General features: G+C 48.5%; 1 protein-coding gene and 1 long non-coding RNA gene across 4 annotated transcripts in view; one reads left to right on the top strand and one right to left on the bottom strand.

Moving 5' to 3' along the window:
- Positions 1 to 15,199, top strand: part of LOC133761807 (solute carrier family 2, facilitated glucose transporter member 3) — a 95,875-nt gene that overhangs the window by 41,822 nt on the left and 38,854 nt on the right. The window lies entirely within an intron of this gene.
- On the bottom strand, positions 7,870 to 11,704 carry LOC133762443 (uncharacterized). The gene is made up of 3 exons (XR_009866278.1): positions 11,644 to 11,704; positions 10,283 to 10,364; positions 7,870 to 8,152 (listed from the first exon to the last, which is right to left on the bottom strand). It is a non-coding gene; the product is annotated as an uncharacterized LOC133762443 (long non-coding RNA).

The raw sequence follows: 15,199 nt of genomic DNA, 5'->3' as shown, positions 1-15,199 counted from the left end.
CTGAGCAGCTTTTTGCCCACTCACATGGAGATGTGAGACAGGCAACAGAGACCCTAGAAATGAGAGGATAAGGCAGCAGTGAGAACCTTACTAGCTTACAGGGCTCCCCATTATAATTACATAGCTCTGAACAGAAAGTTCTTTCTGTTTCATTGGCATGGTTACAAATGTAACACAAATGGCTTGCCCATTTCTGTTTGGGGTTACTGAAAAATGCATATTTTTTGAAGAACACCAACTATTTGAAGAAAGTTATAATATTCTCCCCCAACATCTATTATTCCCTAAAGCTGAACAAGCCTGTGTTCTGCACACGACCCTGTTTGCAGATACTGTCATCCTGGCCATGTCCCTGTTAAGGTGGGATACCCAGGGCCGAAGTGACCTGGGGAACACACACATAATGTAAGACTCCTTACTGTTCTTCCTCTAATCTGTTACTCAGAAATAGGGTCACCTTCTGTAATCTGTCTTCTGTCCTGCTGTTAGTTGGCAGAGTCCCTACATAATACCTCTTCTAATTTTCTTCTCATCTTTGGTGCTTTTTAAAAATCTATTTATTTATTTAATTGTTTACTTATTTGAAAAGCAGAGTGACAGCTGGCAGGCGGTAGGGAAGGCCCTATCCACTGGTTCAGTCACCAGTTGCCCACAACAGCCAGGATTAGGCCAAGCCAAAGCTAGGAGCCCAGAACTCCGTCCTGGTCACTCACAGGGGTGGCAGGAACCTAAGCATTTGAGCCATCATCCCTTGCCTCCCAGATGCACTTGTGGGCAGTGTGGAGGAGCCAGGACTTGACCGGGCACTCGGATACAGGGCATGTGGGTGCCCCAGGTAGTGGCCTCACCTGCTGTGTGTGTCGATACCTCAGGCTCTGTTGCTGGATGTAGAAGCCAAATAACCCAGCTCAAGCACTGAGTCAGACGTTACCATTTTGCATTCTGTGTTTGGGAAGGTCTGTAATAATTCAGAGAGAGAGAGTGTGTGCTTTCTGAGAGGGGCACAGGAGTCCTCTTCGCTCCGCTCTGGGCTCCAGTGAGAAAACCTTTTTGTTTGTTTTCTTACTTAATAACGGAGTTTCCCAGATAGCTGAGTTTCGGGTGAGTGAGGCTTGTCAGGCTTTTACGCAAGGTCTCCTCGCATTCTTTGCTGTGAAGGGCACAGTCAGGACGAGGTTTGTTCCCCAGGGCCATCGGGCAGTTCCTGGAGACACGGTTGTCATCACAGCAGTAGCAGAGCAAGTGCTGGCATCTGGTGGGCAGAGGCCAGGGACGCTGCTTGCCCCCTGCAATGCACGGGACGGGACAAGCCGCCAGTACAACACATTATCCGCCCCAAATGTCAGTCCTGCCCAGATTCGGAACCGCGGGGCCGGAGAATTTCTTTGACTTTTATTAACTTCATTGGAAAAAGTGTGACACATTTTAAACTTCATGAATTAATTCTGCTTCCAACTGACTCATCTCTGTTCCTCTGCTTTCATTGCACACCAACCACCTAATAGTCTTCTCAGAATTTAGTGGGAAGTAAGGAAGCAGTACTTTTTTCCACTTGAAACTTTTTCTGTCACTCTCCGAGTCTTCATGATTTTTAGAATACTGCCAGTGCCCAGTGATTACATTTGGACATTATTAAAACCTAGACATTATTCAAGACATTATTAAAACCAAGACATTATTAAAACCAAAATCACACGCTCACTCATTGCCTTTTCTGGCTTTTAGTGTCCTTCCCATGTTTTATTCATTCTTTCCAGTTAAAGGATTGTTTTCTTCTTGAGAAAGTGAATAATCCTATTTTTCTTCCTCCCTAACCCCGAAGCTCTGTGTGCCTCCTGTCTCAGGAGCTGTTTGGGGATGTGGCTACACTAAGCATGTTCACTAGCTAATTACTAGTGAGCTGAGTCGGGCAGAAGTCACCTGGAGATACAGGTGTGGGGATGGAGAAGAATGCTGCTCACAGCACGTCCTCCACGGTGGGAACTTGTGGATCTTTTCCTGGGGCTGTTTTCTGTCTTTGTATTGGCTGCAGCTGTCAAGATCAAAGAGCGAGAAGTAAATAAAGAGCTTCAGTACCTGAAAGGAGCCAGGTCTGATGGAGATTAAAAGGTGAAATGACAGAAATAAATTCTTTTCTCAGCCAAACCCACAACAACTGGACACTCTTTTCAAATGCTTCTCGTTTTTCAAATTCCAACTATTTTACCACTCAGAATCTAGGAGCAAAAAATAATCTTTGCTCAATCCCTTTTGTTTACAATTAGAGATTAATTCATTCATTCAAGTACTTACTCAATATGTTTCTAAGTACCAAAGAAAATGTCCAAAAAAAAAAAAAATGACACCCCTTGAGATGCCCACATCCCCTATCAGAATGCCTGGTTTAAGTCCTGGCTACTCCACTTACAATCCACTTAGCAACTTCTGCTAATGCGCCTGGGGAGCAGCAAGGGATGGCTCAAGTACTTAAGTGCCTACCATCCATGTGGGAGATGTGGGTTGAGTTCCTGGCTCCCGACTTTGGCCTTGCCCCAGCCCCTGGCTGTCTGTTGTAGACATTTGGAGAGTGAATTGGTGACTGAGAGGTCTCCGTCTCCCTCTGTCTCGCTGCCTTTCAAACAAAATGAAAATAAGTAAACAAATTTCCTTTTAATTTATAAAAGCTACGTGATTACCTGATTGTATAATGACTGCCTGCATAAGCAGCATATCTGAGATTGCACAAAAGGAAATATCTAGGGCCCATGTTAAACCATTGAGACCAGCTTGTGTAATTAGAGAAGTGAGACACAAATGTGATAACTTACAAAGCAAGCTCTTGCCATGATCTGTAGCATAGCAAGGCAGTACCATAGTCTACCTTGTCATTGTTTCTAAGAACAGAAATGAGATAAGCTTGCCTGCAGAAGCTGCAGTGACAGACTGAGGCAGTGGACAGGAAAGTGAAGTGCAGGCACCAAGCTGGGGTCAATGATGTACTGGAAACGTGAGAACAGAAAAAGCCCAGGAGGAGGAGGAAGCATTGTGATGGGGCAGAGCATGTAAGATAAAAAGTGACACATTTGCGGCTGGCGCTGTGGCTTAACAGGCTAATCCTCCGCCTTGTGGCGCCAGCTCTCTGCTATGGCCCGGGAAGGCAGTGGAGGATGGCCCACGTCCTTGGGCCCTGCACCCGCATGGGAGACCAGAAGAAGCACCTGGCTCCTGGCTTCGAATCAGCAAGATGCGCCGGCCGCAGCGGCCATTGGAGGGTGAACCAATGGCAAAAAGGAAGACCTTTCTCTCTCTGTCTCTCTCTCTCTCTCACTATCCACTCTGCCTGTCAAAAAAAAAAAAAAAATAGTGACACATTTGCCACATTGGAGTGCAGGCAGCGTGCTGCAATAAGGTTTTGCTGCTTTCCTCTCCGGAGAGCTTCCGCCCAGAGTCGCTCCCCTGGTGTTCAGACTGCAGGACTGGGCCGGCAACCTGCCTTTCCAGCTTTATCTCTCACCGGGGCCCTGGAGTGCCCGCTCATTAGCTACAATGCAGTAAGCCCTAACCCCCAGCCTTCCCCCACAAACTTCAGACCACCATACAAGGGTACTTCAAGAAGTTTGTGCAAAATGGAATTTAAAGATAAGTTTATCGGGGCGGGGATCGTAGTGCAGTGGGTTTAGCTGCCACTTGCAACACCTGCATCCCACATTGCAGTGCTGGTTCGCAGCCTGCCTACTCCACTTCCTAACCAGCTCCCTGCTAATGACTGGAGAAGACAGTGGGGCCACCCCAGGTGGGAGACCAGGATGGAGTTCCTCGGCCTGGCCCAGCCCTGACTTTTGTGGGCATTGGGGGAATGAAGCAACAGATGGAAGATTTCTCTCCCTTGTTTCTTCTTCTCTGCCACTCTGCTTTTCAAATAATTTTTTAAGCAATAAAATTTTTATAAAAAGAAACTAAAAGGATGTCTATTTTGTTACAAAAAACTTTGGAAATTGTGAATGATTTTTTTGATCATAGGCATTTTCTGTGAACTTTTTGAAGTTCTGTCACAGATTTTCCCAAGCCATTCCATTGTACTGAAATTCCCTTCCCTAGTCTCTCTTATCTCTTAGCCTACCTGCCTTTTGAGACCTTTTCCAAATATAGCAGTCCCCCTTAATCCATAGTTTGTTACCTACAGACAACTATGGCCCGAAAATAGTAAGTGGAAAATTCCAGAAAGAAACAGCTGATAAGCTTTAAATCCCATGCTGTCCTGAGCAGCATAATGAAATCTCGTGCTGTCCTACTCCATCCCACTCAAGATGTGAATTGTCCTGCCTACCCACACAGTCACTCCCGGGCCTGCTCAGTCATCAGATGGTCAGGGATCAGATGAACTGTCTCTGTACTGCTTGTGTTCATGTAACCCTTATTCCACTGAATAATGCCAGGTAGCCCACAGAGTGATGCTGGCCATTCTGATACACAAGAGAGAGGCAGTAAAATGCGGAAGTGAAAGGTTATAGTTTATAAGGGAAAGAAAATAGAAATCAGATGTGACTAGAAACTCAAAGGAAAAACAAGTTTGAAAGGTTGCAGTTTGTCATAGGGGTGTATGGACAGGGAAGAAAACGTAGTTCATCTTGTCTGCAGTTTCAGGCATCCATTGAGGGTCCTTGAACGGTCCCCTAGTGGTTAGGAGGGAACTTGTCTCCTCCAACCAGAGTGTAACTTGAGGGTGGGGATTTTGAATTTCCTGATTTGTTCAAATGGGGTGCTGTGCATTTTGAAAGTTTCTCAACATAAATGTTTGTGTACATTTTAATTTTTTTTTCAAAATCACCTTAAAAAAAAAAAACCTCATTCAAATCTTACTGGATTTAGAAAGTTGTTCTTCCTTGTTTCTATTGAGATGTTATCTTGTCCAAAGCTGAAGAGGTCCAGGTCCAAACTCATCTACTTGGTGAAAATAAATAATGGAATTAGAAAAAGCAAAACTTCAGGCTAGGTTGGTGTAAGAAGAAGGAGGTTGGGTAAAGGGAGAGACTGGAAAAGGAGAATGAGATAGGCATAAAGGGAGCCGAAGGGTGGGTCTCTGGTGCAGCAGTTATGAGACACCTGCATCCCATATCAGAGTGCCTGGGTTCCAGTCCCAGCTCCACTTCTGACTCCAACTTCCTGCCGATGCACACTCTGGGAGGCAGCTGTCTGCACCCATTTGGGAGACCTGAATTGGATTCCAGGCTCCTGACTTGTGTGAAACCTAGCCTTGGCAGTTGTGGACATTTGGGGAGTAAACCAGTAGATAGAATCTCTCTCTTTCTCTCTCTCTCTATCTCTCCTCCCCAACTCCCCATTCTCTCCACCTTTCAGATAAATAAAAAATAAGTAACATTTTTTAAAATGTTACCTCCTTTTAAAAAAGAAAAAGAATTAAATTTGACCACTTATAATCTGGGAGGGGGCAAGAAACAGGGAATTGTGAACATTTTGAGATGCAGATGTTGCTGAGATAGAAGAAGTCAAGACACAAGGGTTATTATGTCTGAGAGAAATATCCCTAGCCTTTGGGTGTCAAGGAAAGGAAATGAGAAATGGTACAGAAGTAGACACACCCTCCTTCTAACCTCCCGCTGGTCCCTTCCCTGGAAATGACTCGGAATGACTCCGAAGAAGAAAACTTCCTTGGAACTGTTTCCAGCCAAGTTCTCTGTGCAGCTGCGTCCTGCAGAGTCCTGTGTGAGCGTCTGATCCCCTGTCCCCTCCTGCGTCTCCCTGTGTTTGAGATCTCTGGGTTTGCTTGTGGTTCCCCTCCGCTGTCCCTCTAACTGTGGGCAGTACCTCCGTACAGCTCTGCAAGTTGGTTTGTTTATGGAATTCATCCCTTGTGTAGCTCCTCTCCTGTCTCAACTCTGTGCCTGTTCCTTTTACCTTGGACCTTTTTTTTTTTTTTTTTCCCTGTACTCTTTCCCATTCTGTTTCTGTCATTGCTTTTCTCTAGCTGGCATACCATGATATACCATCCCCATAGCAACCCCACTTTGGGGAAAAAGGAGAGAAAGGACAAGGAAGAGCAAGCTGGACTAGAAAGGCAAAGAGAAACTGGATTGGAATTGGAGGGAGACCTTGAGATTGGGGCCTGGAGCGAAGTGCAGACTGCATAAGTAGGTCCTAGCCGAGTTAATGAAACTCTTGGGAGGCACAGACTGGGGATCCAAATCCAGACCCTGCTGGCTGAATTCATTCAGCAAATCCTTTCTGTTGTATGCAGTCCCCTTCCCTGTGACCCACAGTAATTCTTCTTCTCTCCTTTAACCTAGAAACAAAGTAAATGTGTATTGTTTCATGTCTGTGTGTGTGTGTGTGTTTACCTTCAGCCCGTATTTTCTTTCAAAATGTATGAATATATCTGCATTGAACCGCAAGGTCTTTCTTTTGATATAATGCAGTTTTTTCAGTTTCTTTCCACTTAGATTATTTCTAGACACCACAGCTTGACTAGGGTATGAAGTACATTTTGTAAGATTTTAGAAAAGGAAAATACACACACACAAATAACAACTGTGAAATGATGTTGTTCACTCCGATCTAGGACCAGAATCCAGAATGTTAGATAAGAGAGTTAATAAGTGCTGAACATTTTTATCAGCAGTGGGGCTTGTTCACGGAAAGGTTACTCAGTGAGGTAATGGAATTACTCTGCCCAGATCTAAGTATCTGTGTGTCTGTGAAGCAAGTGGCTGGATCAGTGGTCCTGAAACTTTGGGTCCCCTCTCCCACTGCTTCCTTTGACCTCATCCTGGAGAGCTTGTTAGACATTAAATTCCTGAGCTCCACTCTTAGCGATTCTGATTCTGTTGGGGAGGGGGGAGGCGAATTTGCCTTTATCGGCCTCTCAGGACACGCAGACCCTGGTGGCAGTCACTATAGAGTCAAGGAGTACTGTCGACATATGTGCAGCGACTGCATTGTTCTCCGATTAAAATAACATTTCCCTTGGAATAGAGGAGCATGGTTGAGCTCAGTCAGTTAGGTTTTGGTTTTCCTCTGCCCATTTGCAAACTATCATATCCATCTGATGCAGGGTTTTTTAAATTTTATTTTATTTAAATTTATTATTTATTTTAAAGGAACAGTTACAGAGAGAGAGAGAGGGTGAGACAGAGAACTTTCATCTGCTGGTTCACTCTCCAAATGGCCGCAACGGGTAGGGCTGGGCCAGGAGTCAGGTACTTCTTTCTGGTCTCCCTTGTGGGTGCAGGGGGCCAAGCACCTGGGCCATCTTCTGCTGCTTTCCCAAGTGCATTAGCAGGGAGCTGGATTGGAAGTGGGACAGCTAGGACTCAAACCAGCACCCAAATGGGATGCTGACATCACAGATGGCAGCTTTACCCGCTGTGCCACAACGCTGGTCCTTGATACAATTTTTGTAGAGTAACCAACCATCCAGGTTGGCTGGGCCTCTTGGTGATAAAACTGGGACATCCTGGGAAAATTAGATAGATGAGTGACCTCTACATTCATATGAGTTCAGAGAAATAAGCAGAAATATGTTTAGGGAAAAGAACTTGACTAAGAATCAGGAAATGTGGTTTCTGGTTGTAATTCACAATTTATTAATGTTATGCCTTTAAATTGGGCATTTAAAAATCTCTGAGTTTCAGTTTCAACACCTGCTAAATGGAGAAAATACTACCTACTACACAGAAATGTGTTGAAGATCAGCTGAGATTACACACACACAGAGGATCTTTTAAAAAGGTTTATTTATTTATGTGAAAGAGTTACAGAGAGAGAGAGAAAGGGAGAAGCAGAGAGAGATTTCTTCCCTCTGCTGTTTCACTCCTCAGATAGCCGCAATGGCCAGGGCTGGGCAGGTTGAAGCCGGGCGCCCCATCTGGGTCTTTCATATGGGTGGCAGGGGCCCAAACACCCAAGTCATCTTCCACTGCTTTTCCCAGGCCATTAGCAGGGGGCTAGATTGCAAGTGGAGCAGCCAGGACGTGAACCAGTGCTGATATGGATGCCAGTATCTCAGGCGGCAGCTTTATCCACTATGCCACAATGCCAGTCCGTGAGACTGGGATTGAGTTTCCATATTCCAGCTTCAGCCCACGGTCCAGACATTGCAGACATTGGGGAAGTGAGCCAGAAGATCGTGTCTGTCTCTCTCTCTCTCCCTCTCTGCCTTTCAAATAAACAAATAAATAATTTAAAATGCCATACACATATTAAGACAAGGACGTGACTCACTTATTTTTGTTTAGAATTTGTTACTTACTGCCAAAAAAAGAAGCACAGTAATCCCATTCCTAAGTATACAAGCGAGAGGGAAAGAAAGCATACACTGACAGATGACAAGAGTGTATAGAAAAACTCAAAACCAGAAACAATAATGAGCACATCATTAGGAAAATGGATACATTTTAGCATATGCACAAGTGGAATACCACTCAGTAATAGTTAGTGGATGGACAACTGATCCGTATCACAATACTCACAGACTACAATCCTAGCACAAAGTAGTACATTGTGTATGATTTCATTTAAAGGTCAGTAATAAAATTAATTGATGATGATAGGCATCAGTATAGTGGTTTCGTCTGGGGAGGGAGGCTATGGACTGGCATCAGCACAAGGAAATATTCTGGGGAGCCAGGAGTGTTCAAAAGTCTAGATCTTGGGCTGGCGCCGCGGCTCAATAGGCTAACCCTCCGCCTGCGGTGCCGGCACACCAGGTTCTAGTCCTGGTTGGGGTGCCAGATTCTGCCCCGGTTGCTCCTCTTCCAGTCCAGCTCTCTGCAATGGCCCAGGAAGGCAGTGGAGGATGGCCCAAGTCCTTGGGCCCTGCACCTGCAGGGGAGACCAGGAGAAGCACCTGGCTCCTGGCTTTGGGTTGGCGCAGTGCGCCAGCCGCAGCACACCAGCTGTAGCAGCCATTTGGGGGGTGAACCAACTGAAGGAAGACCTTTCTCTCTGTCTCTCTCTCTCACTGTCTAACTCTGCCTGTTTAAAAAAAAAAAAAAAGTCTAGATCTTGATCTGGGTAGTGCTTATACACTGCCTACAGATATGAATATTCACCCAGCTTTTTTTTTTAAAGATTGATTTTATTTATTTGAAAGACAGAGTTACAGAGAGAGGTAGAGACAGAGAGAGAGGTCTTCCATCTGCTGGTTTACTCCCCAGATGGCCACAAAGGCCGGAGCTGTGCTGATCCAAAGCCAGGAGCCAAGAGCTTCTTCTGGGTCTCCCACAGGAGTGCAGGGGACCAAGGACTTGGGCCATCTTCTATTGCTTTCCCAGGCCATAGCAGAGAGCTGGATTGGAAGAGGAGCAGCTGGGACTAAAACTGGTGCCGATATGGGATGCCGGCGCTTCAGGCCAGGGCTTTAACCTGCAGTGCCACAGCACCCACCCCTCACCCAGCTTTTAAATCTGCAGTTAGGGCCACGAGTCATTGCACAACAGGTTAAACTGCTGGCATCTCCTTATGGGCACCAGTTCAAGTCCCAGCTGCTCCACTTCCAATCCAGCTCCCTACTGATGATACACTTGGGGAAAACAACAGAAGATGGCCTGAGTGCTTAGGTCCCTGCCACCCACGTGGGAAACCTAGATGAATTTTCTGGCTCCTGGCTTTGGCGTGGCCCCATCCCCAGCCTTTGCAACCATTTGGGAAGTGAAACAGTGAATACGAGATCTCTCTCTCTCTCCCCCTCACACTCCCTTTTCTCTCTGACTTCCTTTCAAAAAAAAATCTTTTAAAAAAATTGACAGTTGGTGCATTTCTACGAGCTTTATTGTATGTATTCTTCAGTAAGAAAATACAAAATTAAAGAACTCACCCTCAGTTCTTTTTCTTTTTTAAAAGATTTTTTTATTTGAAAGAGTTACACAGAAAGAGGAGGAAAGGCAGAGAGAGAGAGAGAGTCTTACATCTTCTGGTTCACTCCCCAATTGGCCACAACGGTCCGAGCTGCGACAATTCGAAGCCAGAAGCCAGGAGCCAGGAGCCTGGTCTTCCACGTGGTGCAGGGGCCCAAGGACTCAGGCCATCTTCTACTGCTTTCCCAGGCCATAGCAGAGAGCTGGATCACCTGAGAAGTGGAGCACCTGGGACTTGAACCGGCACCCATATGGGATGCCAGCACTGCAGATGGCACCTTTACGCACTGTGCCACAGGGACGGCCCCTCACCCTGAGTTCTAACACCAATAGAAAAGTTCTTTTTTAAAAAAAGTTTAAAGGTTTATTTATTTATTTATTTGAAAAGCAGAGTTACAGAGAAAGACTCTTCTATCTGCTGATTCACTCACCAAATGCCAGCCCAAAGTCAGGAACCTGGAATCACATCTGGATCTTGCACTTGAGCCATCTTCCAGGCGCATTGGTGGGGAGCTGGATGAGAATTGGAGCGACTGGCATCGCACTCAGTGCCTTAACCCACTGCACCACCACACCAGCCCCTTTTTATTTTATTATGTTAAGATTTACATTAGGGGTGGATATTGTGGCACAGTGGGGCAAGCTGCTTCTTGAGATGCCCACATCCCACATCAGAGTCCCAGCTGAAGTCCTGGCTACTCAGCTTCTGATCTAGCTTCATGCTACTTGGGAAGCGGCAGATGATGGTTGAAGTACTTGGGTTCCTGCCACCTACCTGATGGAGTTCCTAGGTTGGCCTGGCCCAACCTGGCTGTTGGAAGGTATTTGAGGAGGTGGATTTATTTACTTGAAAAGCAGAGTGACAGAGAGAAAGGAAGGGGGGATCCAAGGAGGTTATCTTCCATCTTCTGATTCACTCCCCCCAAATGCCTGCAACAGTCATGGCTGGACCAGGCCAAAGCCAGGAGCCCATATCTCACCCCAGCTCTCCCACACTGGGGGTAGGGCCCCAAACACTTGAGCCATCACCTGTTGCCTGCCTGTCAGGGTGTCATTAGCAGGAAGCTGGCCTCTGAAGAGGAACCAGGACAAACCCAAATGCCCCAGTATGGGATGCTGGTGGCCCAGGGGGCATCCTTAACCACGGCACCCCACACCTGCCTCAACAAGTCATTTTCTTGCATGTTTGAATTCTGATAGCAATGGCACGGTCACAGCGGCTCAGTTTCTCCTCTGAACAGCTGATGAGTGAATCTAGAAGTTGGTGATCAAATATCTCAGCATCTAGCCTTGAGCAACCAGGACAGCAAAGGGAAGTGGAAACCCTGTGTCACTGGCCGCAGGATGAGGGCTAGGTTTACAGCAACATTGCAACGGAGCTGGTTGGGTTTTGTGTTGTTGCTGCTGCTGGTTCCTTCCTTTTCTTATTTTTCTACTTTGTGGACTTAGGACTGCTTCTTTCAGACTAGGGCTTTTTTTTTTTTTTTTTTTTTTAAACCCTTCCCGCATACAACGTACATCCTGGCGCCAGGAGACTTTAGGTTTTGTTTAACTCGCCCAGCAGCTTGCTCAGCCGCCCTTTATAGCGCACCTCACTGCACTCCGTCGTTCCTTTACGACTGCACTGCCTTGGCTCCCACCGCGGCCCCCAGGCCGGGGCCCTCCCTGCACCCTCCGCAGCTGCGTTCCCAGACTCGCAGGCTTTTATTGTAGAAACGGCGCCCGTGACAGCCCCACTCTCCTTAGGGCAGGGCCCGTCGCAGACCTCCAGGAAATCCCCCCACGCTCCCACCTGGCTCTCTGCTGGGCAGCAATTCGAGGCTGGCGCTTTCCTCCTTTGTCCTCGGCCTTCCTCAGGAAGCTAGGGGGATGGGGGGAACACCACTTCTCTGGAAGGCTGAGGCCGGCCCTAACAAAGGCGGGGGCGTGCGGGGCGTGCGGGGCGTGGCTGGAAGCAGGGCGGTTAGGGCACGAGCGCGGGTCTTCCCTTTCAAACTGAGCCGGTCTGATTTCTTAATTCTGTATCCTCGGGGTTTGGTTCCTAGAAGGTACTTAGTAGATATTTTGCCGACATATGAAAAATGAACGCGTGAGAGAAGTGACTGAAACTTGGCGAGAGTTAACTGCACAGCAGTCAGGGTGCTGGGGGGCGGGGGGCTTCGGAGAAGACGCACAGGTGTGCGCTGTCCGCGAGGGAACTCCCCAGAGGTGGCGGAAATGGAGTTAAAAGATTTGAGTGCAAAAAAAATAAAAATAAAATTGAAATCCACGTGCCTTCTCAGGCCCTCAGAAAGTTCCCGAAAGCTGTGTGCCATTTAAAACCTGCATGGGTTTCCAAGTGCTGCGTGCCCCAAGTCGCATCCTGCTGCGGACTTTCGGGAGCTCCCCAGTGTGTCTGTCCAAAGTCGCTGGCCTGAACGCACAAAATGTGCGTTTCTTTCTTTTCTTACATACACACGTCAAATTGACGTAAGGGGAAAACGCATCGGCGCGCCGCGGGCCGTAACGAGGGGAACGGCGGTGCCCACGCAGCGCAGTGTGGACGCGTGAGCCGTGCGCGCGCGTGGGGGCTTTGCCGCGGCGCTGGAGGACGCGCGCGAGCGCCGAGGCGCTGGCCGGCTTCTCGACCCCGCTCAGCTCGCAGGCGCTGCCCGGGTTGGCGGACCTCGCGGCGGGCCGGGGGCGGGCGGGGCGGGCGAGGACGTGCGGGGCGGCGCGTCCGTCCCAGCCGGTGGCCCGGGCCGCGGCCCGCCCTCCCGCGCTGACTCACTGGCGCGGAAGCACGCCTTTCCGCGGCACTCGTGCGCTCGGACTCCACCTCGGGCCAAGCTGGGGTAAATTGGCGAGGGAGGAGGAGAAAACCAGAAGGGAGGGCAGCGGGAGGGCGCGGGCCGGAGTGGGTGGGGTGCGGGGCGGGCAGGGTGGACCCCGAGGGGGCTTTTCCCGACTGATGGAGGTGCTGCCCGGGAAAGCCGGGGCCGGGCCCCGCTGCGGAGAAGCTAGCGGAAATGAGCGGAGTCCCCTTCCCGGCCTCGCTCGCCGTGCGTCTGCTGAGACGTGGATAAGTCCCCTCTGTGGAGGTTTATTTGTGTTCCTCGTTTTGAGCTATCAAGAAACAACAGCAGAGCCCGAGGTGGAGCGTGTGTGCTGCCGGCCCGGGCGGCCTTCGGGGGTCGCGCGGCTGCGGACCCGCGTGTGCGGCCCGGGGAAGGTGACCAGAGAATCCACGCGGCTGCAGCTCTGAACACGCTGTACCAGACCTGAGTCAGGATGTGTGAACAAATGGAGTAGAATCATCCTTTTCATGATGTAAAGTTACGCAGGACCTTAACAAGTGACGGAGGGGCCCGATGGGAGTGTCCATTGGAGTCCCGGTCACTCCACTTGGGATCCAGCCCCACGCTGATGCCCCTGGGAGGCAGCAGGTGTTCGTCCAAGTACTCGTGTCGCTGCCACCCGTGAGGGAGACTTACAGGGAGTTCAGGGCTCCTGGCTTCGGCCTGGTCACACCCTGTCCCTGCCACTTAGCGACTGGAGTGGATGGGCGATGTCTGTTCCTCTCCCTCCATCTCCTGCTGTCCCTGTAAGATAACTAAATCTTTAAAGAGGTATGAAGGTTTAAAAAAAAAAAATGACAGGCTCCTCTAGTGTATCCAGAAATATGAAATATGATTGAGCATCTAGGTGTCACAGTATTCCGTGTAAAGAAATTAATACTGTGTTGAATACTGTGCTATTTATAGTGATTTAGTCAAGGACTAGTATCACTAATTGCTTTGCAATTCTTCACATCCATTCCTTAAAAAAAAAGACATTTGAAAGGCACAGAGGGGAGAAATAGAGAGGTCCTCCATCCACTGGTTCACTCCCCAACTGGCAGCAACGGCTGGAACTGAGCCTATCCAAAGCCAGGGGCGGGGAGCTGCTTCTGGGTCTCCCATGTGGGTGTAAGGGCTCATGCACTTGGTCCATCTTGTGTCAACTTGTGTTGCTTTCCCAGGTGCATTAGTGGGGAGCCGGATCAGAAGTGGAGTAGAGGAGACTAACCGGCACCCATATGAGATGCTGGTGTTGCAGGCAGTGGCTTTAACCCACTGCGCCACAGCCTTGGCCCCATCCCTTTCTTTAGAAGACAAGGGACTTGTCTTCTAAAGAGCCTTTGGGACTCCAATTTCCATTCCCAACTTTTTCGACTTCTACTTCTCCATCCCTATCTGAAAAGAGGAAAGGGGCAGTATTCAGTAAAAGATGGGAAAATCCCTGGTGAGCCTAACGGCCCCTGCGGTCTCAGGCCTTCCTGCCTGTGATCCTGGAGCTGAGGAAGATGCTCCACTCCCCTGCCCTTGGTTACTCTGATCCAGTCCTGAGCTTTCCTCTCGACTAACGTGGAGGACAGCACCGTGTTCACAGTGACCACCAGGAACGCAGGTGTTAGGATTTGTATACTGTGGTTCTGAATGAGTAAGAACCAAGTGAGTCTGTCAGTTCTCAGTAACCTTAGAGCCAGGTGGTTGGACCTGGTGCCCTGAAATTGAGGGCACTCAACAATAGCAGGTTTTTTTTTTGTTTGTTTGTTTTGTTTTTAATGATTTATTGATTTAAAAGGCAGAGAGAGAAGGAGAGAGAAATCTTCCATCCACTGGTTCACTCCCCAAATGACTGCAATGGCGGGAGCTGAGCCAGGCTGAAGCCAGGGACCAGGAGCGTGTCCCATGTGGGTGCAGGGCCTCAAGTAATGGGCAATCTTCCCCTGCTTTCCTGGGCACATTAGCAGGGAGCTGGGTAGGAAGTGGAGCAGCTGGTACCCATATGGGATGCCAGCGCTGCAGACACTGGCTTAACCAACTATGTCACAATGCCAGCCCCAACATTAGCAAAATTTTCTCCCATCATCTGTTCCATGGAGTGAGAGAAATTTGGAGAAGAGAATCCTGTTTCCTAATCTCAGCCTTTTTGCATCTCCATCAGCCCAGTGACTGCATTCCCCAACAGGAAATCCCCAGAGATTTTCACGGGGCAAGCTGTGTGCCTCCTACCACGTGTACTGGGTTCTTCGTGTGCTTGCACCCTACTCCGCCACAGTGCCCTATTCCTGCCTCTGACTTGGGGCTAGGACGGGCCTATGGTCTTGCTTTACGATGGTGTCACATTTCATTTATCCACTGTCTCACTCGGAGGTTGACAAACAAGGGTGAGGTAAATATTTTAGGCTTTAGGGTCCCTGTGATCTCTGGGTCGTAACTGTTCTCCTCTGCTGACCGTACGTAAATGAATGAGCATGGCCCTGTTCCACTAAAACACTGGATATGGAAATTTGAATTTCAAAAAATTTTTGCATGCTACTTTTA

The sequence above is a fragment of the Lepus europaeus genome, chromosome 6 (genome assembly GCF_033115175.1).
Source record: "Lepus europaeus isolate LE1 chromosome 6, mLepTim1.pri, whole genome shotgun sequence".
NCBI lineage: Eukaryota > Metazoa > Chordata > Mammalia > Lagomorpha > Leporidae > Lepus > Lepus europaeus.
This window is presented reverse-complemented; position numbering and strand designations above follow the sequence as displayed.